At 37.2% G+C, this 27,006-nt stretch overlaps 1 protein-coding gene across 3 annotated transcripts in view; it reads right to left on the minus strand.

The window, feature by feature from the left end:
* LOC114652793 (neurexin-2-like) overlaps positions 1–27,006 on the minus strand; it is a 1,491,103-nt gene that overhangs the window by 822,819 nt on the left and 641,278 nt on the right. The gene's annotated exons all lie outside the window — the stretch shown is intronic.

Raw genomic sequence — 27,006 nt, forward strand, 5'->3', positions numbered from 1 at the left:
GTAGCTGAGATAGGCTAGGCCCAGTGTTTAATTTGTGCAGGAGCTGACTGGAGCTTATACCTCGGATTTGGAGCCCTCTATGCTCTGTGAACCCAAAAGGTAAATACATTTTTTAAATTTCTTTTTTTTTTTTTTTTTGGAATGTTTGTAACAAAATGTATATCACACAGAGTTTATTTAAATGTTATTAAAAAGCAACCTAGTTAACATTGCAGCTATCTGTGTTTTGATTGGCTACTGTGAAAAAGAAAAATAGTGCATCAAAAACAATGGTAACCACAGAGATAGAAAGAAATTGTCAGATTAGCATATTTTAAAAAGCTGGTTCTGGTGAGCAGATCTGAATGCTGACATGGAGACTGAGAGGTAAAAGAAACAGGATCAAGGCAGCGGTGTTAAAGATGGATCAGATGAGGCTGAGGAGAAGGAAAACTCCAATACGAGTGTGCTGCACAGAGTGTAGACTGTGCAACAATTTAAGACTGCAAGATATCCAAGTGAAATACTAACGTTTTGCAGGTACGTGTGTAAATATTATTGATGATTTTAGACATTTATTAGGGAGAAAACATAAATCAAGGTTAACAGCACCACGCACTGGTGCTGAAATTGCCATTGAAAGTGCACTCCAATTTTTCCCCTAGGGATGCCATGTGCCCTGGCACCTTCATGGTTTACAAATTAAGCACTGGCTATGCCCTCCGCAAGCATGACTTGGGTTAAGCTGCTTTGAGAAAGTTATGTTATGCTACACTAGCTCTATACTCTCTGCTCTCTCAGCAGATATCTAATTTCATTTTTCATCTTGTCTTGCCTATACTATTCATCCTATTTACATTGAAACAATTTTTCTTTGTCTTGTCTGTACTGAGCAAGTCAGATAGCCAGCTTGCACTAAAGGTGTGAAACTTACAGTCGGGTCTGTAAGTATTTGGACAGCGACACAATTTTCATAATTTTGGCTCAGTATGAAACCATAATGATTTTGAAATAAAGCAATCATTATGTACAAGATTCCTATTACAATACGTCGTAAAAGATATGGCACTGGACAGTTCTGTTGGTACCTATTGCGACTGTACATCTGAGAAAGAGTGAGATAACCACACCGCAAATAAAATAAATAAATACAAATAAAAGTAGTGATTGACTCTGTCCTTTCACTTTCTTAGAAATGCCAATTTAAATATTCATGTAGGCATGCTTCTATTCATTGACCCTCCTAGATGATAGGAATTCAATAAAATGTAATAAAAGAGATTCCTTCTTAAAAAAAAATTAATACAGCAAATACATCACAATTTTGACATTTACACTTTGGAAGGGGATGATTTTCATTAAGATTATCTATTTATCCATCCATCAGTTTCTTAGATGTTACTCCAATTCTTGGGTTACAGCAAAATAGACATAATTTCACCACCATCACATTTCGGAGCCCAAACACAGCCATAGCAGGGCCACTTTAGAGTTACTGATTAATCTAAAATGCTAGTCTTCAGGATGTGTAAGGAAAACCAAAGTGCTGGGTGAAAAACCCATACAGACAAGGTTAGAGCAGGCAAGCTGCAAACAGGCAACAGCCAAGTGTGAAAACACAGTAAAAACATATTATGTTATACATATGAACCTCTCTGCCTTAATAGATGTTCTAGAATTTATGTTTGCATCACAAAAAATGGGAATACTTATCCCAGTCCTTCCTGCATGGAGTTTGTATGTTCTCCATGTTTCTGCATGGGTTTCCTCCAGTTTCCTCCGACAGTCCAAAGACATGCAGGTTAGGTGAACTGGTGAGCCTAAACTGGCCCTAGTGGTGACTGAGTAGTGTGTTTGTGTGTGTGCGTGTGTGTGTTGTGGCAAAGGCGCTATATAGCCGTTGACCCGACACAGACTGACAGCAGAGGCACATATAAAAATAAACAAACAGGTTTTTAATTTTTCTTCAGCCATGGGGCACGTCTTCCCCGTGTCCCACAGGCCCAACACAATCAAAAGTAAACAAAGCAAAACACCACCACAAAACACTTCTTTCTCCACCACTCCTCCAAGGCAGCTTCGTCGTCCTCCTCATGACTCTGGTGCCCGGAGTGGTGACTGTTGGCTCCTTTTATAGTCCACCCGGAAGTGCTGAAGGTGCTCGTTGACCTACTTCCGGCTGCACCTCCGGGTGTGGCTGCATTCCCGTGCAGACGGGCTCGTTAGGCCGTGCAGCTCCCCCTGGGGTTGGCCACAGAGCCCAGCAGGAATGAGCTCCGATGTTCCAAAATATTGGCTCAGATGCAACCCATGGGGGCTGCTAACAAGTGTTCCAGGAGACATAGTGTGCATCCCATGACTGCTCCCCCGAATCCAGTGTCAAAGGGGCGTCCTGATCGGGCATGGGTCCCGGACATCTGCCACAGTATGTATGCTTGTCCTGCGATGGACTGACACCCTGCCAGGTTGGCTCCTGCCTTGTGCCCTATGCTAGCTGGGATAGGCTCCAGTAGACCCCTGCGACCCTGTTCAGGACTAAGCGGGTTAGAAAATGACTAACTGATGTTCATAAAAAATATAGTTTTGGGTCATTTAAAACATGAAATATATCACCATTTAGATGCATTATAATATTAACTTGTTATCTTAAGTTTCGCTTAGTTTAATTCAAGGTGGGAGGTTTGGAGTCTGAAGATACTTGGCAGTTTCCTGACTTAGACAAGACATGTTTTTTTAATATGGTTATTAAAATATCTATTATAAATATCTGTTTGTGAACTTCGTGTACCTGCTCATTCATTATTGTGTCAAAGGTTCCTGGATACTATACAGGCACCATCAGGTGCAAGACAGGACACCAGTCCATAATCGGGATGTGTTTAAAAGAAAATATGAAAATAGTTCTGAAACTACAGTAAAATAATAAGTATACAGTAAATTTTATTATTGATAAATATAGACATCTAATTCTATTTCCAGTGCTTTTTAAGAAAATCTATTAGGTTCAGATATCTTAAATATAACCACAGTTGACAATTTAAAATGTAGTTTACTGCCCTGCAATGTATCACATTTCTGTACGAATTTTGATATCTGATATAAGTAGTGAACATAATATGCAAATATATGAAATTCCGACGCAATCTGTATCAGTTATTTTAAACTGATTAAAAAAAACAAGAACAAAAAAATATCCTCCAACAGAGTTAAAGGGTGAATCTCCTACAAAATCCTTACAGTGAATTCATCCTTACACACTAAACATAAATAGTAGTAGCTTCCTGGCCTACAAACACATTCATGTAGCTCAATAGGCCAAGCTGCTGCTTTTTTGTTCCCTTCAGGGGCACACAAGTGAGAGGTCATGCAGTAAGTCTGAGTGGGAACAGCACAGACTACCTACAATACACATACAATACAATACAAATAAACTCTTCATTTTCATAAACTGAATGTCTTCAAAGACAAACAAAAGTCTTTTTTAAAAATTTGACTCATTTAGATACTAAAAATTGGTTTAGTTCTATGGATGACACAAAAAAAAAGGAGTTCTTAGGTTTAATTAATTGAAATTAATTTTCTTTTACATTTCCATGTAAAGTTACCTTTTGTAAAAATGCTTAGTGAGATACCGAAGAAAAAAAGAAATAATCAATCAGTGGTGTGAATCAATAATCATGACAAATGAACAAAGAAAAAGAATTATGATAAAATCATTAGCACATTAAAAAACAAGCCCATTTGGATATAATGTGTCATATGTTACACTTAAGCACATGTATTAATAAAGCAAATGTAGCATGACAGACTTAATAAACTGGCCACTGCATATGAAATAGTTGTGTTTAACCACCAGAGGTGAATTTAAGATAAGCTTACTTGCATGTAATAAGAATTTTGAGATGCATGGTGAGATGCAAGGCATCTCAAAAGCATTGTCAGCAAAAAGTCCAGCTTATTAAGAAACATGAAATCCATCCATCCATTTTCCAACCCACTATATCCTAACTACAGGGTCACGGGGGTCTGCTGGAGCCAATCCCAGCCAACATAGGGTGCTTCTTATAAATTTCTGAAGTTAAAAACATAAATTCTAATATAGGTACGTATATTTGATTGACCTTTTATGCATCTTCAAACAAATTTTGTCCATCAGTCTTTATTTTATGTGGAGCTTTTTGGAGAGTTTGCTATCATAAGCCTCAAGACTGGATGACTAACCGACATTCATACATTAAGCATATTTATTTTCAGCATAATTCAGACTGGAAAAAATCATTCCAACGACTCACTCACTCATCTAATCTCATACTGTGTACACATATTCAGAAGATGGAACCCTTCAACCACAACTCAGAGTTCTCGTGCATCCAAGCCTACAAGTGTACACTGATTAGCAAAGCCACAGAGACGAAAGATAAACAGACTTGGGTAGCCTGGGAAAGTACAATCACCCTCCATTGAAATTGGATTATACCTTCCATCTGATGTGATAGATAGATAGATAGATAGATAGATAGATAGATAGATAGATAGATAGATAGATAGATAGATAGATAGATAGATAGATAGATAGATAGATAGATAGATAGATAGATAGATAGATAGATAGATAGATAGATAGATAGATAGATAGATAAAAAAACACTTTTAATGTTTGATCACAATGATTGGGATAATGACAAGCACATTCGAGTAAATGGCCTGTTTCCAAGATGTTGGCTGAATGGCTGGCAAGATAAAAATAAGCAGAAGAAGCATTTGAAGATCTAATTACTTCAAGCACAGAGCAGAAAAGACCAACACGTTGTAAGAATTTGTGTATTTTGATGAAGGGAAATTAAGAACAATATTCAGTAGTTACAAAAGAAGAAAAGGGAAGAGCTTTGTATTGTAGTCAAAAGTGAGACAAGAACTATTTAAAAACTGGATGTCCAATAGCTTAGTATTTTAGAAAAAAAAGCATGGAATGCAGTTAATGATTTCAACAACCATTTCATATTTTACATACAGTCTTTCATGAAGGTCGTGAGACAAAATAAACTAATTGTGCCTTGTAAAGGAGATAAAATGTTAAAAACTAAACAAAACTAAGAGTGTTATACTACTAAAGCAGAACAGTACAGGTTTCTCTGTTCTTAACCTAATTCCAATGATAAAGCAGACCTTAAAAACATACTGAAGCTATCAGGGTAATGATATTTGACAGATTCATAGAAGAATCGTACATAATTATGATCAGATTATCATACAATTACATTAGAGCTTAGTTGGGTGCCATTCATAAAAATAGTAACATAGTGAGAATGGATTACAGGTTTATTAAAATATGTACATCCTTATTTATGATAAAATCCATCATCTACAGAGACATCTCCATAGAAATGATAGATTTATAGGTTTATCTATTTATAGGACCCTTATTGTCACCTGTACAGAGTACAGGACAGTGAAATTCTTACTTTCACGTGATTCCTGTCTAGTAGCTACAATGGCCTCTAGGGTCTGAACACTGGCACCCCGGCTACATCACCCGCTAGTATCTTAACAACGTACTTGCTGAGATGCTAAAATGTATAGGATCAGCTGAGAGGTTCCCTCATAAAAACGTAACATAAAGTTCCCTTTAAATTAATCAAGAATATTTGAGATTAATGTAAGCTAACTGCAAATGGCTACCAATGTAGTTTAGTAATGGAATTACCACTAGCACTTTAGCACTAGTAATGTTATTCATTAAAGGTATTTTCATACCTCATTAAAATAATAACTAAAAGTAAAATCAACACGTGCAAAATCACATTGTAGCCAATTAACATGCTGATTTACACACTGGGGACTTTACAAATGTTTTCCAGGTATGGTGGGCTCAGCTATAGTCTCGGCCCATCTTTTACTTCTTTCTGTTCTGTTGTGATAGACAAACAAGAGACATCTGAAAGACAGGCCTCTCCTCTGCTTGAACATTTGCTTTCTGTCTTTCTTTCCATTCCTTGCAGCTGCACTGTATGCATTCTGCTTCCGGCTGAGTGCTCAATGATTGCCAACTCCTGCACACACAGGATTCCACCACTGTGACCTGTTTGATGGTGCCATGATTTGTCACCGAGCACCACGACTGAGTCTCTGGGAATGTTACACAGGCGCATGCAGCAACAGTCCACGACTTGCTAAAATGACGCGTGTGGGGGTTTTACGACTGATAATCACTGAAAAAGTTGATGAATGCAGCAAAAAAAGTCTAAAGTGGTTAATATTACTAGATATTGTATGTTGATATCTGAGATTTATATATATATATATATTTAAAAAAAATTTTATTTGAATATTTATTCATATTTTCTATTATTAATCTATTGTCCCTGTACTGTTAATGCTAGAAAACAGCAATAAATCCCTTAAACTCAGTGTTTACTTGAATTTATAGAAACAAATAACTATAGAAAATTGTTCCAGAAAATGTAATCAATAAGCAGGTCATCATAATGATTTATTCTTTAAATGGTTATACTGACATAACTGATTTTTCATTGTCCTTATGTATTTACACATCTAATTAGTGTGCATTTATCCATACATACAGAAGTTTTTTAGCTTGTATGATGAGATGATAAACATGCATGAAAGAAGGCCCTTTGAAAATGTAAACTTTCAGTGACAAATAATGTAACAAGGTTAGAATTAAAGGCTAGACACAGAGTTATATAGCCAAGAACTTGCTGGAATGATTCTGGTTAGAGAGAAAGAGAGAGAGATAGAAAAGCAAGTCTCATTTACTAAAGTGACTTTTGTAAATAAAAGTTGAATAAAATTATAAGAAAGCATGCTGCTAATGCACACTGAATGCTGTTTTGTTGGAAGTCACTGAACCATCCAGCCTTTGGATCCTTTCTCCAAATTAGGCCACCTAGACAGAGCTAGGGAGATAAGATGTTAATCAGTGACAAGACACTTGTACTTAGGCTGTGCTTTAATTATAAAATAACAATAATCATAAAACAAACCAAATAATAAAACATTAACATAATAAATTATAATTAATAAATGCATAAATATAGTCAATGAAAGTCAAGGAAAGCTACTAACTGAACTGAATTCAATTTACTCTTACACAGTGCACTTCCCATTATATTGGCTCACACTATACATGTAAAAAGTTGCTCGACTACCTACAGCTACTTATGTCCCTTTCTTTCTGCATACCATGTTTTTGTGGACTCCACTTGCACACACTGGATGCTGGAATAGTTTCCCTTTCAACAATGAGTCTATTCCTGAATATAAAGTTATGGCCACTCTTAGGTCTTGAACTGTATATGGCAACCCGAAACTGTGCTTCTGAGCTCCAGCCGCACCATCATGATTTTTCAAATTAAACATATCTCTTCATTTTTTAATTTAGTATTAAAGCTAAATCATCATTCAAGGTAAACAAAAAGGCAGCTGAAGGTTCTACCTTTGCCAAGGGCTAAACTAGGATGAGCAATACAGGAATACAAAGAAAGAGTAAAACCACATTCCATTTTATACAGTATATTAGATGGTACATAGCAGCATAGCTTTAGCAGAAGTATTATGGCACATACAATTTGTTACACATCATTTGTTCAAAAGACCCCTCACATTCCTCTTTTGTCCAGATGTAACTGCCATTTAGCTTCTTAGATTAAAGGCTCGAACTATAAAGCTATAAAGGCAAGTTCTAAAAGCTGAAGTCTATGATGAAGTTTTCTACTGTATTTCTTTCTTTTTATGACCCGCACTACCCTTCAACTGCCCTAGCACTTGAAAAATCCCTGTAGTTTTAACAGTCTGTACATTTTGTCTGTAAATAAGAACAATTTTCTACAGTATTGAAACACCTGCAGCTAAGCTTTCACTCTCAGATAAAGAAAATGAGTTGGGATAATAAATCATAGGTGTTTTTCAAAGATCTCACAATAGCTATTCCAGTGATTCACAGTCCTGATCCTTACCTGTTTGGGGATAAAATATTGTCTTTTTATGGAATCTTGTTTAAACAGGAGGGACAGTGAATACACAGGGATTTATTTATTTATTTATAAACCCAAAGTGCTTTGTTGTCATTTCACAAGATAAAAACCAATCAAAAAAGATGACAAGTGACTTCAATTCAAAGGCTTATTCATCTGCTGAGTGCTGTACCTGTAACATGTAATGTATGGGATGATAGCAGGCTAAGAACTTGTGTCTTTGTGTAATCACGTCCATGAAACCTGATGACCTTCAGCCTGTAAAGAGGCACAACTGCAGAAACTGAGATGTGCTGGTAAAGAATTTAAACATGATACCCATTATGAAATGCACAGGTAGAGGAAAGAATTTAAGATGGTTTCCATCATATAAGGTATTACAATGTAGAAAATGACTGATATTCACTTTTTAAAAGTTGTGTATTATATAAAAGCAGCATACAGAGGGGAATTTCTAATTGACATGTGCTAATAATAACTACTCTCCCATGGATTTGTTATGCTACTTTATCATTTGGACAAGATTCCAAAGTAATAATTGTAGCATGTTTTTAAATCTGATTTTTAAAGATAAATTTGGTACTTTTCAAGTTGTAGTTATTTCTTCACAATCATGGTATATTTTAATTTGCCACATAAAATTGTGTTCTAAAGTGAAGCATTATTTTATAAATTTCAAAAATTCATTGTCTCTTTTTACATACCAAACTTATCCTGCAGTTGAAAATATCAATTAAAACATTTTTGATATATCTTTTTCTTATTATTGGTTCTATAGGGCTTATACAATGACTTCACAGCCTTGGAATTTTAAACATTTTACCGTGTTATTTAGCACATTTATTATGATTTTTCCCTATTGTCCAAAGTAAAAACTGTGAAATATCAAAGTAAATGCACCAATTTGTATGTCTGTCTGCATTAATTATGCATATTTATAGTAATATACATTTTCTAAACCCATATATTACAATGCAGGGTTGGAATAAATGGTAGCACTTACTGTATAACCTCACAGTCACATCTCACCATCTGAACAGTCTTCTTACCATGAATTTAAGTAGGTTTTTTAATACCATTATGCTATTTCAAACTATAACATTCTTCCTAACTTTACAACAAAACAATAAAACCTAATTTATCTGGCAGTTATTCAAACAGCTAGCTCTATTAAGTAGTATTTAGGAGGTGGCCCTTTACTGAACAGGTCCATTGATTACTCTCTGCACTTCTGTTCCATACCATATTTCCTAAGAGAGCAGTTCTCTGATAATTCTGGTTGCCCCGTGTTCACATAATGCATTACTCATACAAAATAATAAATTCTGTCAAATTTGTTATTTTTTAATAATCTGAACCATGCTAAAATAATACCATAATACCAATTTTATCATATTTAGAGGCACCTGCAGACATTGTCGTTTTTGCTCATTCTTCATTGAAGAATTACACCCTGAAGTTGGTGAGGGACTTAGAGTGAAACTCTATTGTCAGCTTTAATGATGTATTTATGATTAAGTTAAAGTCTAAGTTTTAAGGGGGCTAATCCAGATGGTTGACTATGTTTTAACTTCTTTTAACCATAGCTATTGGTTTTGGATCATCTACAGGTGTAGTTTCTTTGGATATCTATATTCTTTGCTGCATTATGCACTCTCTTCAAAAGTATCCCCATAAAATGAAGCTGCCACCACAATCCCTCACTGCAGAGATGGCATTATATTTGTGCCAAATATTCAGCTACGTGTTAAGCCAAAAATGTTAATTATGGATTCAGCAGAGCAATATTTTCCAATTAAATAGCCCCATCCCTAATACCTATAGGCAAACTGGAGATGATATATATATATATTTTTTCATATATGACTTTTATTGTACTACTCTTCTGTGTAGCCAAAGGCTCTTAACTGAACTGATCATTTTCTCTTTTATGTAGAACTAGCTCTATTATATTTTCAAAAACAATGCGCCCCAGTTATAATGCTGTTGGTTAATCAGATGTATCACAAGTGCTATGCCACTAAGTACTTTTCTGTATGCAGTATTTGTATTTTTTAAAGGATTAATAAAAAAAAATTATTAAAACTTCAGTGGCTTTCTGTTGAACATGCTACATGCAATGGCCCATGAGTGAAACATTCCTGCATTAGATCAATTCTTGATTTTTGTAGTGACTTTGTTTTTATTGATGGTTATTGTAAAACACAATTTTACAGTAAGCTGCATTTTTTCTAACTGAAATAGGTAATCAGAAAGAATTATGTGAATTTTGAGTATATATTATTATCATGTGGGCGGCACGGTGGCGCAGTGGGTAGCGCTGCTGCCTTGCAGTTGGGAGACCTGGGGACCTGGGTTCGCTTCCCAGGTCTTCCCTGCATGGAGTTTGCATGTTCTCCCCGTGTCTGTGTGGGTTTCCTCCCACAGTCCAAAGACATGCTGGTTAGGTGGATTGGCGATTCTAAATTGGCCCTAGTGTGTGCTTGGTGTGTGGGTGTGTTTGTGTGTGTCCTGCAGTGGGTTGGCACCCTGCCCAGGATTGGTTCCTGCCTTGTGCCCTGTGTTGGCTGGGATTGGCTCCAGCAGACCCCCGTGACCCTGTGTTCAGATTCAACGGGTTGGATAATGGATGGATGGATGGATTATTATCATTATTAAATGTTTATGATTTTCATTTACTTACGTTGACCACTCAAACATTGCTTTATGTGTCTTTTGTCAGATTTGTGTTTGTTTCTTTTTTTTGCCATACCATAAAGCTCTAACACTGAATTGTGTTTTACTCTAACTTATTATATACAGCATTGATGTTTATGTGCTTCACATTTACATGGCCCATGTAATAAATTGAAGATTTTAAATACTTTACAAAAAAGAACAAGTGGAAACAAATAATTTTGTGAACTACAAATGACATTGACCATGTAAATCATCTACAGCCTGGGGGGGCTAAAGGCAGGGGGAGTCCCTTGTGGTGTTGGTGTGTAAAGGACTGCAGCAGAATTCTGTATTAAAGGATATCTTCAATAGCAGGATTAGATAATGTTATATATATGATTTAATGTTGAATAATTCAAGCTTAAAAACATGTCTAAACACAATCTAAAAAGAGACAAAAAGATTTATTTAAAGATAAACATTGTAATCGAGCGAGACAATGGAGTTGTTATCCCAAATTGGTTGAGAAAATAAAATACAGCAGTTGCTGCCTTTGATGATATGCCACATTCTTGATGCTCTTATTTAAACTTTGTGAAACCTGATGAAATCATCTGGAGCAATGCACTGGCTGATGGGAATTGTAGTCGCCATGTTGGCTTTTCCCACAAGGCTGCAGATAAGATGAAGTGGGGAGTGGGTGATATATATTAAATACCTTTTTATGCTGGATCACTCAAGCAAAACTGACTACGCTCACAGCCATAGCGCCAGGCAAGTACTTGAGCTTTATAGTGAGATTGCTAAATGCATCTTCTTTGAGCTTTACTATTTTAAACTTCCTCTTTTCACTTTGCTTCTGCAGATCATTTTCCCTGTGTAATCTTTGTCAACATTGTGGCAAAAAGGGGATGTGGTACATTAGAGTTTTCTGCTTGGTAGCGCACTATTAACAACAAATATGAACAAATAAAACAACACAGGTCAGGTAATTTTCATTTTTCTACATTGTCACCAAATGTCAATCAAAATAATCAAAGCATTTTTTAAATTTTGGAGTTTTTAGTTTTTCTACTACAGTATTACCCCTACATAATGATATATTGAAATGACCTTTCTTAGTGGATACCTACTGCCCTAGTGTACCATCCAGCCAAATTTCAGGAAATAGTGCTGTTGTTGATGAGCGAGTGAGTGAGTCAACTTTGCACACTACATATATAGATTCATACAGAAAATGGATTCTCTCTCTCTCTTTCTCTCCGGGCTTGGCTCGTGCTTTATGCATAGAAATAAACTCCAGTCCTCCCATGATCTTACATTATAATAGGCGAGCTCTAAAAATTGATGTATAGATTAATATGGCAGGTACTACTGAGGGGAACTGTGGTAAATTAGTTTAGAAGTATGGATCTAGCTTCCTTTCTAGAGCTAGCTCCAAACTGACATTCATTTTTTCTGATAAAAAGATCAGAATCCCCATTAATCTGACCAGGAAAAAAACAGGTAAAAGAGTCAAAAGATCAACTTTTATTGACATTAAGGAGGCAAAAAAAAATTCTACACCTCTATTGAAAATTCTGTTTATCTTTATATAACTGTATGGTTCTATAGTGGGATGGTACAGGTGTCTGAAGTTCATGTCTTCAGTGCTCCTTGTGTTTACATTTTTCTCCCTGGATTTGTGTGGGATTCATCTTGGTGCTCAAAGGCATGTAGGTTATGTGAGTCAGCAAGGTCCTAGTGTGTGTTTGTGTGTTTGTGTGTGTGTTCATTCTTTGATGGACTGGCACCTGACTCAGACATTATTCCCGTCTTGAATCTTTCTGGGATAAGCTCTAACTTCCCCACCACCCTGCTCTGCATAAGTGGATTTAGAAAACAGATGGTTATTATAACCTTGAATTCAAAATACATAAAAAACTTTAATTTTTTCATTTTTAGATCTATAGAACCACAAGGCTTTACAAAATCATGCATCGTGATTTTTACATGAATTTAAATCCTGACTGAAAAAAAATTGTAAATTCTCAGAGCTTGTCAGGATTTGACTGTGTGCTTAATTCTTACTCATGCAATTTAATTAAACCCACTAGATTTTAATAACAAGGACTCTCTACCCTCCATCGTTCGATAGCAGTAAAACAGTGACTGTTGATAACAACCTTCCCATCAAATTAAAGCAAGCAAGCTGCACTCACTTGATCTGATTTGGACTAATTGGTACTGCTCTACAACACAATTTGCAATACATCTCTCTGTATCTCAATAATGAGGACAGGAACACTTCTAGTCTCAACTCAAATATGTTGTCATTTCCTTGTAACCTGAAGTAATAATTAACAGCTGTCAAGCCAGGTTCTTAATTTCACCCTCCTGTACCATGAGATGGTTTTAACTCTCAGGTGAATTGTTAAGGTGTTCAGCATGGTGCTGAAATCAGATATACATTGATTGAGGTCATTTATGTTAGGTAGAATGCTAGAGGGGGGTGGGTGGTCTCGTGGCCTGGAACCCCTGCAGATTTTATTTTTTTCTACACCCGTCTGGAGTTTTTTCTTTGTTTTTCTGTCCTCCCTGGCCATCGGACCAAAATTAGTGTTCCCTAATTTTAATTATTTATTTTGTCTTTTTTCTCTTTCTTTATCATGTAAAGCACTTTGAGCTACATTGCTTGTATGAAAATGTGCTATATAAATAAATGTTGTTGTTGTTATATAAGAAGAGGTTTTACTTGAGGTGAGACTGAACTAGTTGCCCCTCAATTGGGAAGTCTAGTATTGTTGGAGTACTCGAAAAACTATTTAGAAATGAGGTGGAGGTTAATTAGACCTCTCCTCTCCAGATCACTCGGTCTGCCAAGTTATCCACTTCCAACATCTCTTAGCCATTCAGTTTGTCATAATCCGCAACCACTAGTTACACATCCGTAACACCAGCTCTCCATCTTCTTTCACCATGTTAGTAAAAAAACATCATAATCATCCACTCTTGAGTCACCCATTGCTGCTTCATTCTCCACTTAGTAGTAGTTGGGAATCTCTGAAATGACCACTTTGTCACTGAGGTTGTTGTTTTATGGAAATATATTAAACTTTGTGAAACTATGTGTATTTTTCCTGCACACACTTACATGGCGGGCGGTACAGTGGCGCAGTGGGTAGCGCTGCTGCCTCGCAGTAAGGAGACCTGGGTTCACTTCCCAGGTCCTCCCTGCGTTGAGTTTACATGTTCTCTCCGTGTCTGCATGGATTTCCTCCGGGTGCTCCAGTTTCCTCTAAGGACATGCAAGTTAGGTGTATTGGCGATCCTAAATTGTCCCTATTGTGTGCATAGTGTGTGGGTGTGGGTGGGTGTGTGCCCTGCGGTGGGCTGGCACCCTGCCCAGGATCTGTTCCTGCCTTGCACCCTGTGCTGGCTGGGATTGGTTCCTGTGACCCTGTGTTAGGATATAGCGGGTTGGATAATGACTGACTGACTGACACTTATAGTTACATAATGGGCATTTTACCTCCTGGCTGCTGACAAATAGGGAATGTTTCTGAAATCTATTAAGATAAAAACCCTTATGAGCTTCCCATTTGGGAAAAAAAAACAACTTTGTTCTGTAATATTTTATATTATTGTTTAATTTGTTGTTAGTCTGTTTGATTGCTTTATTGATTGTAATTAATGATTGTATATTTATTAGATATTACATCTTTTTCACTTGTGGCAACCATCTTTCTGTTTCATGTTCTTCTGCACATGCTGAACAAACAGACCATAGCCTAAAGTTACTCGATTATGCGTCTTTTGTAAGTTGCTTTGGATAAAAGAGTCTGCCAAGCAAATTAATGTAAATGTAAAACCTCATGATTTTAATGTAGATTGTTTCTCTCTAAGCTCTGAGGATTGGCCCTGTAAACAGCCAATCCTTACACTTAAAATAAACAAATGAGTACACACCACCCTTGAGAGATGAGTAAATACATAATCCAATAGAAATGTCACAAATAATACCCGAGTGTGTCACCAAACTAGTTAGTGAGCAAGTAGGCAAAGTAAAGACAATTTCAATGTGCACCCTAGCAAAATGTAAGACACTGTGATATGCCACTTGGGGAAGATTTTCAGAATGGATGTGTCACTTACAACAAAAAAGCAACAGTATGTCATGCTGTGTCTCAGCGGATAGCGAGAAATGATTGCTTGAATTGTATCAAATAACTCCTTTTTCATTCAGCATCATCAAACCTGAAAGCATTTACTATGCACAACTGCAGCAAACTGCCATGCTAATGTATTGTTGTCCACAAAGCCATTACTCGTCTTGTCAATTAACTATATAGATAGGTTCACTTTTTATGTATTGCAACTTAAATGTCTAAGTGATTAGGAAGGAATTTTGTGACACTTACAACTCACTTCATTCTTAAAATGTTGCTAAAAAATGTATCAGAAGTGAAAATAAAGTGGTGAAGTCATACACAAAAAAATCAGACATTTATCAGGAATCTTTTTCAAAACATTGGTTTATTTGGGTGACACCTTTATCCAAAGAGATGCACAACATTTGAGGTACAATTGGTTATATGTCTTTTCTTTTTCCAATTGGACTACAGGCAAGTGACTTGCTCATGGTCACACATTGGCAGGATTTGAACCCACAACCTCAGGATCTGAACTCCAAAGCCTTAAGCACTGCACCACACTATCTGCCACATAAGTTTGTAAATGTGAGTTTGTTATTGGTCAACAGCACAGGAGTGGACTTTGGTATCCTGACCAATTTGGAGGAAACTGAAAAAGAATTTATTCCTAGCAGTAATATAAGTGAATTAAAGAAGGAAAATTAATCTGCACTATTTCAAAGTGTTAATATAGTGTAATACTGCCACATGTACTGTACTGACTGAAATTCTTACTTGCATGTCCCTCTTGTTCCTGTGCCACACTAAGCTTTAACAAATAAGGATTGTTGTAAAGTAATGTAGAGCTTAAAGTTTCAAAAACAATAATTTTAGGTGTGATTCTGTTCAAGTAAGTCACGTAATGGGCTTTAATAATTCAGGTTTTGTTGAACTCAGTGTGGAAAGTACTTTGTGCTGCTTGAAATAAATGGGGTTGACTGAATAAAAAAATGCACAGTATTTGACGTGACTTTGTGTTTCAGTAAAGAATAAAATTTCAGTTCCTGAAATTTGCGAAAAAATCTAACTAGCCAAAAAGTGTGACCTGTAGCAATCATTTCAATAGATGACCCTAAGATTTAATTACGGTGACAGAGGAACTTTAAAATTTAGTTTAAGGGAAAGGGAAAAAGTAGTCTAAAGACAGATAGGGGTCATTACTCTAAGATTTGAAGTAGTAAATACCAAAACCAAAATAAAATCAGAAATTTGAAGTCACAAACCAAGCAAAAACCAGACACCTAGACCTTCTATGCATGGTATGTTCTTAGAGAATAATCAAAATCTGTTTTACAAAAAAATATGTACTGTAGTTAATGGAGCAACATGTTTGATTTTAACTATTTTTCCCAACAACAACTCTGTTTTGTCCTTGAAGCTCCTGCTCAATTTTTCATTTGCTCTTAATCATTTCTTATCACCTGTTTTCTCCTGGGTCATCATAACACCAGTGAAATACCAGTGCCTTCCTGGCAGTGATGGTATCCAGAAAGAATGTCATCTCATGGCTGGCATCGTGAGAAATCACAGAAAGAGCCAGCAAAGGGAAGATATGTAGCCAGAATGATATTTCAGAAGAGAGAATTAATGAGTGAGACCCTGGAACAAAGGACCGATAAGGAGCGACATAGGGACAGTTCTAAAATGTAGAGGACAGTCCCAGGACCCTGTTCAGGGTTTGTTCCTGCCTTGTGGCCTATGCTAGTTGGGATAGGCTCCAGCACCCCCCTATGACCCTGTTCAGGATTAAGGTTAGAAAATGAATGACTGAAGTTCCAGGAATATTTTAGGAGTAGTAGTGACAAAAATGGTTGGTAAATAAACACACCACCATGTTTTATAGCAGTCATTACCTTAATGACATCACAGGTAAAATGTCTTTCATAATTAGCATCTTTTAGCGCTGCCATAAACATTATGGTGTCCTTGGAAAACATTGAATAAAATCGGGTTGCCCGATTAAAGAAAATGGTGATATGATATCATCATAGAATTTAGCAATAAAAATCACAAATAAACCAGTACAAACAGCTAAAAATGTAAAGAAGAAAAATATAAATAACAATAATAATTCAATTCATTCATTTATTTTTAAATCAAATCAGGACAACTGAGACAGATTTCATATTTAAAATTTATTTGTAAAGTGCCTTGTGATGGTGTAGGGAAAGCAGCAACTACAGTTTTCCAGCATTTGTAACAATAAATAAGCCTGCTGCTATCAGTTACTTTAACTCAGGAGTGTAGAACACTGTGAGGGCCACTGGGATATTTAGTTATTACGAGATATTTGGTGAGCTACTTGTTGTTTTCATAGGTACATACAATAATGATTATATATATATACTGTATATATATATATATATATATACTGTATGTATACAGTATATATATTATATATTGTAGCAGTTGAGGTATCGATCCACCTCTTGAACCCTCAGGTACCACTCCAAACACCAGGTAAAAGTACAACACTCTTTTATTTTACAATAATCACGTGCACAAAGCACCCTCCACTCCACACTACTCATATAAACAATTCTCTCTAATAAAGCACAAATAAACACTCCTCCTCTCCCAGACACTTCGCCACCCTACCTCCCAGCTCAGCTCAGTGTACTGGGCTTTCCCAGAGTCCTTTATATCCCCTGACCCGGAGGTGTTCCTGTTCCATTACCCACAAGTCCTTATTCCTTCCGGGTCAGGGTGAAAGTCCTTTTCTTCAACCTAGAAGTACGTCATCTCTCCTGTTCACGTGACCAGGACGTACTTCCAAGTTATAGGGCACGTAAGAGTCCACGAGCCTCCCCACAGCGACTCCCTGTGGACCCCAGGGTATCCAACAGGGCTGTGTGTAGAAACTACAAAGTCCATGAGGCCCTGCCGGAATTCATGGCACATCCACGCTGTCGGGAGAGCTCCTCCTGGCGGCCTGGGGGTGAGGGCCGGAATATGAAGCCGGCCATCCATCACAATATATATATATATACAGTGGAACCTCAGTTCCAAAGCACTCGTATATAAAAGTGAATTTCCACATAAGAAATAGTGGAAACTCAGATGATTCATTCCACAAACCAAAACTATTCATTTAAAAATGATTAATACAAAATATAAAGTAAAAATACATAAAACAAATTAACCCGCACTTTACCTTTGAAAAGAACCATGGCTGGTGTGAGTGAGTTTCTAAACTCTTGTGGGATTCCACCCAATGGGACGACATGCGGAAGAGCGTACCAAAGCAATCACAGTTTCCTAGCGCTGTAGCAGTTCGCCGTAAAAAGAGAATCCGAAAAGATCGCGGACATGCTATAAGCGCCTGCCGTTGATGGGTGATACAGGGAACAAAGAACATTATAAATGCGCAGGGCACAGTATTACTTGGCCACTAACCTGGCCCTGACCTTGCCTGACTGCTGTGTCTGTGTATAGGAGAGTGGCAGATCCCGCTACAATAAATCACTGCGCTGTTCCTGTTTCAAGCTGAATAAAGATGGTGTCACTAAAATACTGAGACTCAGCTTTGTGTTTTGGGGTGCAAGACAGAGACTCACACGTTACAACACATACATGTGGTCACAATGCTATACTAAACAGTATACACTTGTATGGATGTTGACTATATGAGTGAGGCACGCCGACTGAGCCCAAGAAAAGACGATTTCCCACAATCCCGCAGCGAGAGAGAGAAGGACCTTCAGCTCAGTTGTGATCGCGTGACACTCAGCAAACAAAGTGTACACGTACTACTCGTATCGCAAGACCTCGCTCGTTTATCAAGTCAGAATTTATTTATTATACATGATTATACATTTATTATTTAAATGTAAGAAACCTTAGGGATATAACACAAAAATTACGAGCTGTGTATTCTCTTGGGATTATAATATGACAGAAGAGAAAGAAAAAAAATGTCTGACAGCAAAGAATTAAAATGGCTTTTGCTAGGAAAGCTATCATTTGTATGGAAAAGATAGACAAGATAGGAGATGGACAAGGGTGTCACTACACATAAATAAAGTATTGATTACAAAATGTAAAACAAGTGAAGGATGAAATACTACTAGTCAAAGTGGTTGAAATCAGTCATTAATACTGTAAATAGCTTTAGGGATGTGATATCAAGCCCAAGCAGTTGTTGGAGTAAGTAGGAAGCCTTTATGATGCAATGAGAAATATGCTTTTTGGATGTAAAACAGTCTTGATGACTAAGATAGTTGTTTAGCCATACCTCAACACAAACTGGCAGTAAGTGAAAAGAGTTGGAGGAAGGGGTGCAGGATTGCCTATAAACACATTTAAGGTTAGACCTGTCTATAATTCATATTCACCATGAAGGAAGGGTAGAGCAGTGATACAGAAATCATACATTCCAGATGATCATGGTGAAATAAAATTTTAAATTCAAACTGCAGAAAGAGCAGATCAAAGAGCTTGACTTTTACCTTCAAGATGGCTAATTACACAGGCAGCCAGAAGCTGAAAATTGGGAAAGACATAAAGTATAAGCAGCAAAAATGCAGCCAGAAGCTGAAAATTGGGAAGACATAAAGTATAAGCAGCAAAAATAGGCAATGTAATGTGTGGGGAAGGTTCAAAAATAAACCACGTCTTCTGCAGAATAATTACAGCATATACGAAGAATGTCAAAAGCTAAACTGTGGAGGTCACCACAGCTGTGGATAACAAAGTCCTTAAGAGCAAAATTAATAAGAAAAGAAAATTACATGAGTAGATGGATGAGAAAAATGTAAATGTCTGTCATTCATTTAAGTAGAGATATAGAGAGGTTAAGGGAGAAATTAGATGAAAATAAAGGAAGTTGGAAAAGGGAATTGCTTGTCACATTACACAAAACTCAGGAGGTTCTTTGAAATATGCAAATACAAAGACATGCAGGCATAAGACAAAAGAGTATAAAGCTTTGAGATTGGCATTTAATAGTTTTATGATACATACAGTATCTGAGGGGTGACTACAAGGAAAAAGACTATAGTTTTGTCCCATATGTCAAAACTGGAGAGAACAACATCTGTGTTTATAGGGCTGGATCTGGCAAAGTTACTTATTAGGTCATTGTCTTCAACAAAAGATGTTCCATGATTTTAACACAAGTGACTAGCTTATTGTGCATTTCCACTCAAGATTTCCTATTCAAAACGGGAGTTGTCTTATCAATGGCCTATTTCACTAGCTCATACTGAGGCCTCAGGTTTATTTTGAGGCAGACTATACTAAAAATACGAGGGCACTAACATTGGACAATGAAGAAGGGCATAGGTCAGTATTATTTTGCACTCAAAGTGAGTACAGTGTGTCCTACATGATCCAAAGGCAATTGGAAACTGGAAGAAACTCTGATAGGAAAAGATCTGGCAGAACCAAAGTCACAGCCCATTCAGAAGTTTGCGTAATAGGCCCAACACAGCACAGCAGCTTCAAGAACAGCTTAACAGTAGTAAAAAAAATGCAAGTCTCAGTTTCTACTGTGAAGAAGAGACCTTGTGCTGCAGGTTTGACAGGACGAGTGGCAGCAAAAAAGCCATTCCTTAAAAGATAAAATAGGGCCTTGAAGTACTGGCTATGGACTACTGAACACTGGACAAAGTCTTCTTTTTTCAGTTTTTGTTAACCTAAACTTTAAATTTAAACCTCTGACAATTTACTGCTTACCTTTTCACCATTTTAAGTCACATTTTAGGTTGATTTTAAGTGCCTAAATTGGAAGACAAACTGGAAAAAATGAGGTGTTCTAAAATGTTTGACCGGATGACTGATGGCTACAAGACCTCTGACTTCACTTCCATTGGCCATTCACCTGGACCCTGCTCTTCCTGAAAGCAAGAAGTTCAGCCATCCTTGGCAGTTCTGTTTGAGCTCTTGTTTGCAGAGACAATTCTGCAGTATTTGCAATTTTTTTTTTTTTACTTTTGATGCATTCAGTGATACAGGGAGGCCATCTTAACTATCTACTGTATCTATCTATCTATCTATCTATCTATCTATCTATCTATCTATCTATCTATCTATCTATCTAGCCTTTCCCACGGCTCTCCTCGCATAGTAGTGAAACAGGACAAACTTTAAAAATCAATAAACAAAAGGGTATCGCTAGCTAAACGGAGGCAAGTTATGCTCCAAAAAACAGAAGTAGACTGACTCCCCACTCCTGACATCACGCTCCCCCCTCCCTTCAGCCTGCAGCCTCTGTCTTGGATTAGAGTGAATATATCGCTCCTATAAGTGAACTATGATTCTTTGCGCGATGAGAGAAGCCGCAAAATCAACTGGAATGTTCAAGCAAATTCTAGAATAAAGCCCAATCTAAATCAATTAAGTAGTTCTCTTGTTCACTAGCTAAGTGGATGTAAGATATGCCCTGAGGCAGGCGCGTGAGTGAGGAGGGCCCCATTTGCTACTGCAAGCGAACTATGATACTTAGTGTGATGAGAGAGGTCGCAACATCAACAGGAATGTTAAAGCAATTATGGAAAAAAAAACGATCTAAATCCATTAAGTAGTTCTCTCATGAAAAGCGGACAGACATACAGACAGACAGATGTTGGATTTTATATATGTGAGAAGCAGCCCGGACACAGATAGACGGACACCATTTTAAGTCCCAACACACGTTTATTTATACTATTTACAATGTCTATCAGTGCACAAACCCAGTGCCACAGCACCAATCACCCCAACAGTCCAGGCCAATGCCACAGTATGCCTTCAGACCGCCTCCTTCTCTCTTCTCTCAGACCTTGTCCTCTTCTACCCGACTCCAGCCTCGAATGAAGGGAGGCGGCCCCTTTTATCCATACCCGGATGTGCTCCAGGTGTGCACTGGCAATCTTCCACTCGACACACCCCAGTGTGGCGGAAGTGCCGGCTCCTCCCCGGAAGCACTCTGGATGTTCCCTCTCTTCTTCCCCCCAGCACTTCCTGGTGTGGCGGAAGTGCTGGGGTCCAGGGTCCATCAGGCACGGTGACGCCCCCTGGCAGTGACCACGGGCCCCTACAGGGTTGAGCTTCTAAACCCTGTATCTGTGGCCCCCAATACAACCAGGGCGGTCGCCCCCTCATGGTCTGGAGGAGGCATGAGCCCTCCTCCTGTCTCCCCGGGCGTCCCGGCCGGGTAGGAATCCCAGCCGGGTGCCACAATGTATACATACTAGCTGTTCCCCGTGGCTCCGTCCGCGTAGTAGTAAAACAGGACAAACTTTAACAATCAATAAAAAATTTTTTAAAAATGTAATAATTTGTATTGAGAAGAATTTATTTTTATAGCTTTCATATCCGAGGGCCTCTTGATATACAATATTTTTGGTTTTGCTATCAGGGGCAAGAATGTAGGAATGATCTCTTTGCCAAAAATGTAAAAAGTTGGCAAGGTATCCCTGGCCAAGTGGAAGGTACTGTAGGTTCGTTCCAACGTCAAACGTTGCCACTGTATCTGATTATGTTCAGCTCTGATGGGAGAGCATCCCCACATGGGGAGAAGAGCATGTGGCCGTGATATCTCTGCCAATAAGCAGGTACCCTCTAAAACACACGTAGCTGTGATCTCTCTCTCAAAAACTTCAAACGTTACTCTTTAGCAATCTCTAGATGATAATGTCAAACAAGTATTGCTAGCTATGCAGAGACAAGGTATGCTCCAACATGTGGCGAGAGGTAGAGCGACTCAAACAGTGGCTCGCGTGTAAGTGAGGATAGCCCCACCGGCTCCCTACTCCTGAGGTCCCAACTCCCCCTCCCCTCGGCATATTTGCGTAAATAAATCAGTGTCACAACTGAACTATAATACTTAGCGCGATGACAGAAGTCGCAAAATCAGCCAAAATGTTCAAGCAAATTATAGAAAAAACACAATCTAAATCCATTAAGTAGTTTTATTGTGAAAAGTGGACAGACAGACATGTGATTTTATATATAGACTAGTGTTAAAAAGTTTCCAATTACCCTAAAATTTTCTCGTTTTTGATACAAATCAATACTTTTTTATCACGGTACCATTACATTGATTTGAAAGACATTACTCATTTTGCAATTTACTGTTTGAAATGACTGATTTTTAATTTATAATCTACATATGACTGCAAAGCCCCACTTTCATGAGCCTGTACTCCAGAGTCTTATTTGTAAATTCACTTAGCTCATCCTTAATTAATGTTTAAATGCTAATTTATTATTAGAGAAGCCTTTAGATTTGTGTTAACACCATTGAAAACCATTATTCTGTTCAATAAACTAAGTAAATTGTCCTTCCTTGGATTGCAAGTTCAGTTCTGCTTTCAAATGGGTCTGTAAGAAAATGCCTGGGTAAAGCAACTAAACACTGTTCCTATCTTTATTAGTGTGAGGACTCACCTACTAATTAACTGCAACATACAGTAATTCATTGACATTGGCTCACCTGACATGGATTCAGTACAAAAAACCTGAATATCCTTAAACAGCTAATCATAATTGCCACAAAAAAGTGAATTGTCATAATTTGGCCTTTAGGCAATAACATAGTTTCATGAAATAAAATACCCATGATATGGGTAAAACTCCAAAACATAAATTCGACTTTATGATATCATTACTTGTACAGCTACTTGCAGTGTAGAAGAAAATAAGGAGTGCTGAAGGAGCTTATAATTTTCTTCTTCACTAAGCATGGGGTGAAGACAATCTGTTTTATAATATACTATGTGTAATGGCATCACTAAAGAAACTGCTAGGACAAGAAGGTTTACCATATGGCATGCATTGACATTAAATAAAAGTTACATTTAAGTGGCTTCCAATTTTTAATGTTAAATATGTGTTAAAGGTTTAGTTAGGAATAAGATAAGAACAGCTAACTAACAGTGAGGGTAAACTGCAGGTGAAAGAGCAGAAATAATGAAAAGAACTGGAAATCTGACAGCATGTGCAGCTCCCAAAATGAATAAGAAAGTATGGTTACTGCCCTTTGTGTTACAGAGAGCTAATTACAGATTGAGATGATCAGCTTGACTTTAAATTGTAGTGCTTTCTGCTTTTGTGATGTTTCCCTCCATTTTGTTATGGTTATGGTTTAGATCCAATTACATTTTTAGCTTTCCTCTGTCACTTTGGAGAATAACTTCATGTTCATACTTGGTTTTGGAACTTGCAGTTTTTTCTATTTAGAATTTAATTAATCCAGTTGAATTATTTTTGCATAGTTTTCAATGCCATTCTGTTAACTGCGGGTGCCGTCATTTATATGAAGTGGTTGCTAATGCGTTGCTTAGGAAACGATCTGAAAGTGTACAGTTTGAGATGTTATCGTGCAGTCATTATAAAGGTCATGCCATGCACTTCCTAGATTATCTGAGTTAACGGACAAAAATAAAAGAGTTAAGATGTGTTTCTTTAGTTAGCATTCCTCTCAATCAAATTTAGTGCCTTGCTTTCTTTGATTACAAGTTTGGTCTTAGATTTTGTTTTTGATAAATAGGTAGTTTGACTTCCTGGTTATGAATCCTTGCCTGCCTTTTGGTTAACATCTTATCTTCTGATTTCTTCCAAAACACTTTCCTGCCATTCCCTATGTGTCAGAACATAACATGGGCATTCCTTTTATGCTGAAAAAAAAAGTATACATAATATAAAGAAATTTCTGATGCCACCGTAATTTCATAGCACTGTTGCAAAATGATGTAACACAGCAGACATACAGTAGACAACAACTACTGTTCAGGTGTTCACATTTTATATACTTAAAGGTAAAAAGAAATGTGGGAGGCCTTGGATTCCTAATGTGATGTACAGTAAAACCATTAGCAAACGATGGATCTGTCCACTGCTGAGGTGCTGAAATAAGGTATGTTGCTCTCACGTTAGATTTTGCTTTATTTTCCCCCTCTGTTTCTGCCTCTCTTTTCCAAGTCTGTGCAAATCTGCAGTAGTCAGCAGAAGGCAATCAGAAGGCTGCCTGGCCCCAGCAGCGAGTGATCTGACAATAAATTGTGATCAATGATCATGCCACAACAGGGCAAAAGGGAACCTTCTAGCTTGTTCAATGGGGCACCCTGGCAGTTAGTGCTTATTATTTATTCTGCAAGTCGGCAGGGGGAAAGGAGGATATGCTTGACGTCTTTAAATGTGTAGAGAAGTTACTGAACTCCCCCAGGTGCTATAAAAACAGAGGCGAGAGATAAAAGTGAGCAAGCAGGCAACAGGCAGAGAAAGAAAATGAACCGTCCATTCTGTGTTTTACTGTAAATCTGCCCCCTTGGAGACCCTTGTAAAAATGTAATGAGTAAACAGGAGGGGGTGCTAGAGTGGGCAGATGCTACCGCTTGTATTTTTTTTTTTTCAGCTATTTTCATGCGGAGTGCCAGGTATGCCATATATCATACCTGTATGTTGCAAGAAGTCCTATCAGTGCTGTAATGGGTGGATTAGTCAGGGTCGATGCAGGTTAATAACACAGCTGTTAGTAGCATAAACTGGCATAAATACTCTCTTTATAAAGTTTGAAATGTGAAAATTCAGCAGGACATCTATTCAGTGGCTCCCTAAAGGAATGATATAGCAATTCCCAAAGACAGACAAAGGAAGCCGACAGTGCAATAACTATGGGGTCAGCGCCCCCTACTGACAATAACAAATGGTAGCTGTTAATGCTCTCAGTCCCATTCCATTTTGAATTCACTTCACAGTAGTTTATATAATGCAAAAAAAAAACTTGCATTTGAAGAGAATATACAGTATTGCAAAGCCTAACTTTGTTTTGCTCTTAATTGTATCAATAACTTTATATGTATTCATATAATCAGTTTTAACTTTGCTTACAATGCAGTATTAAATACTTTGAAGAAATGGGCAAAGATAAAACCCCTTTACATAATAAGTAAATAAATAAAACTAATCTTTGTTTAGTCTGATAGTCTACTGTAGGTAAAAAAAGTGATTATAAAATCTCTCCATGTCATTTCAATTAACTTTTGAATCTTTCAGGCAAGCTAGTAATATATAATAAACACCTTGGATTCCAGCTCCTCAAATATAATGAAAAAGTAATCAGAATAGTGTATGAAATGAAAATATGAGAGCTGTTTATCACAAAGTAGGCAACGGCAGAGCCGTAAATCAAGCTGTATTACGCTGGCCTTGCATTTCTTTACATGGTTGCTGCACGCCCCTTCATTTTTAGAAGTCAAATCTGTCTCAGGCTTACTTTAACAGATACCTTAGAAGCAACTTTTATAGAAACGTTCACAGAAAAAAAATATACTTCTAACATTTCTAAATCACCACTGTCAAAATGAAAACGCTAGTAAGATTTACAATAACACACTATTACTAATACAATCACTCCAGCAACACCCCTTGTTCGGTAGTTTCAGGAAGGACACTTGTCTTGTACAGCACAGTAATCTGGCACTTGATTTAAATAAAACAGTGTAATCCATGCTTATTATATACTGCCTGCCATGCATTATGGGGCAGTGATTACCCCTTAAATGGGCCAACTACAATCTAGTAAATGAGAGAATGAAAGATCTGACGCCAATCACTTTCACGGCAAATTGATAAATAAATTCTGTGGTTCACTGGAGGACACACTCACATTAGTCTCACCCATCCAAATCTGAGTAACCTTACTATGAGTAAAGAAGATTTTTTAGTTAATGCAATAATAACATAAACCCAAAAGTGCTTCATACACAGACAGGTAAAATCAAATTTATATCTAAAAGGCACGTTTGCAGATGTGAAGTCAAATTCCTTTTAATTCCTTAAAATGACAAATGTGAGTCAATCAAATATCAATTAACTTGAAACAGTGTTTCCACCTTTAAATAAATAAATCTCCAGTATAGTTATTTCCAGAAATATTCACAATCCTTAGAAAATCCTTACAATCCTTAGCAAAACATATATCAACATAAATTAAATATTAGTTTTAGCCTTTTTACAGCAGGTTAAACAAAGGTTAACCTTTCCCTCAGACTAAAAGGATATAAGTTTCTCTTAATTGCTATGCTGCTCATGGTGTGATGGTTTTTAATAGATGGTGATGCTTTCATTGCTCAGCTTTAATCCCTTCAGTATCTTGTCCTCTGGCTTCGTACTTCAGGCTCATAAGTTACTGCGTTCAAAGAAATGTTTTTCCTGTTTATAACAATTTGCATTTGTTTGATTGTTTTGGCAAGGTACTGTCACTTAAAATAATAATAATA

The sequence above is a fragment of the Erpetoichthys calabaricus genome, chromosome 1 (genome assembly GCF_900747795.2).
Source record: "Erpetoichthys calabaricus chromosome 1, fErpCal1.3, whole genome shotgun sequence".
NCBI classification, from domain to species: Eukaryota; Metazoa; Chordata; class Cladistia; order Polypteriformes; family Polypteridae; genus Erpetoichthys; species Erpetoichthys calabaricus.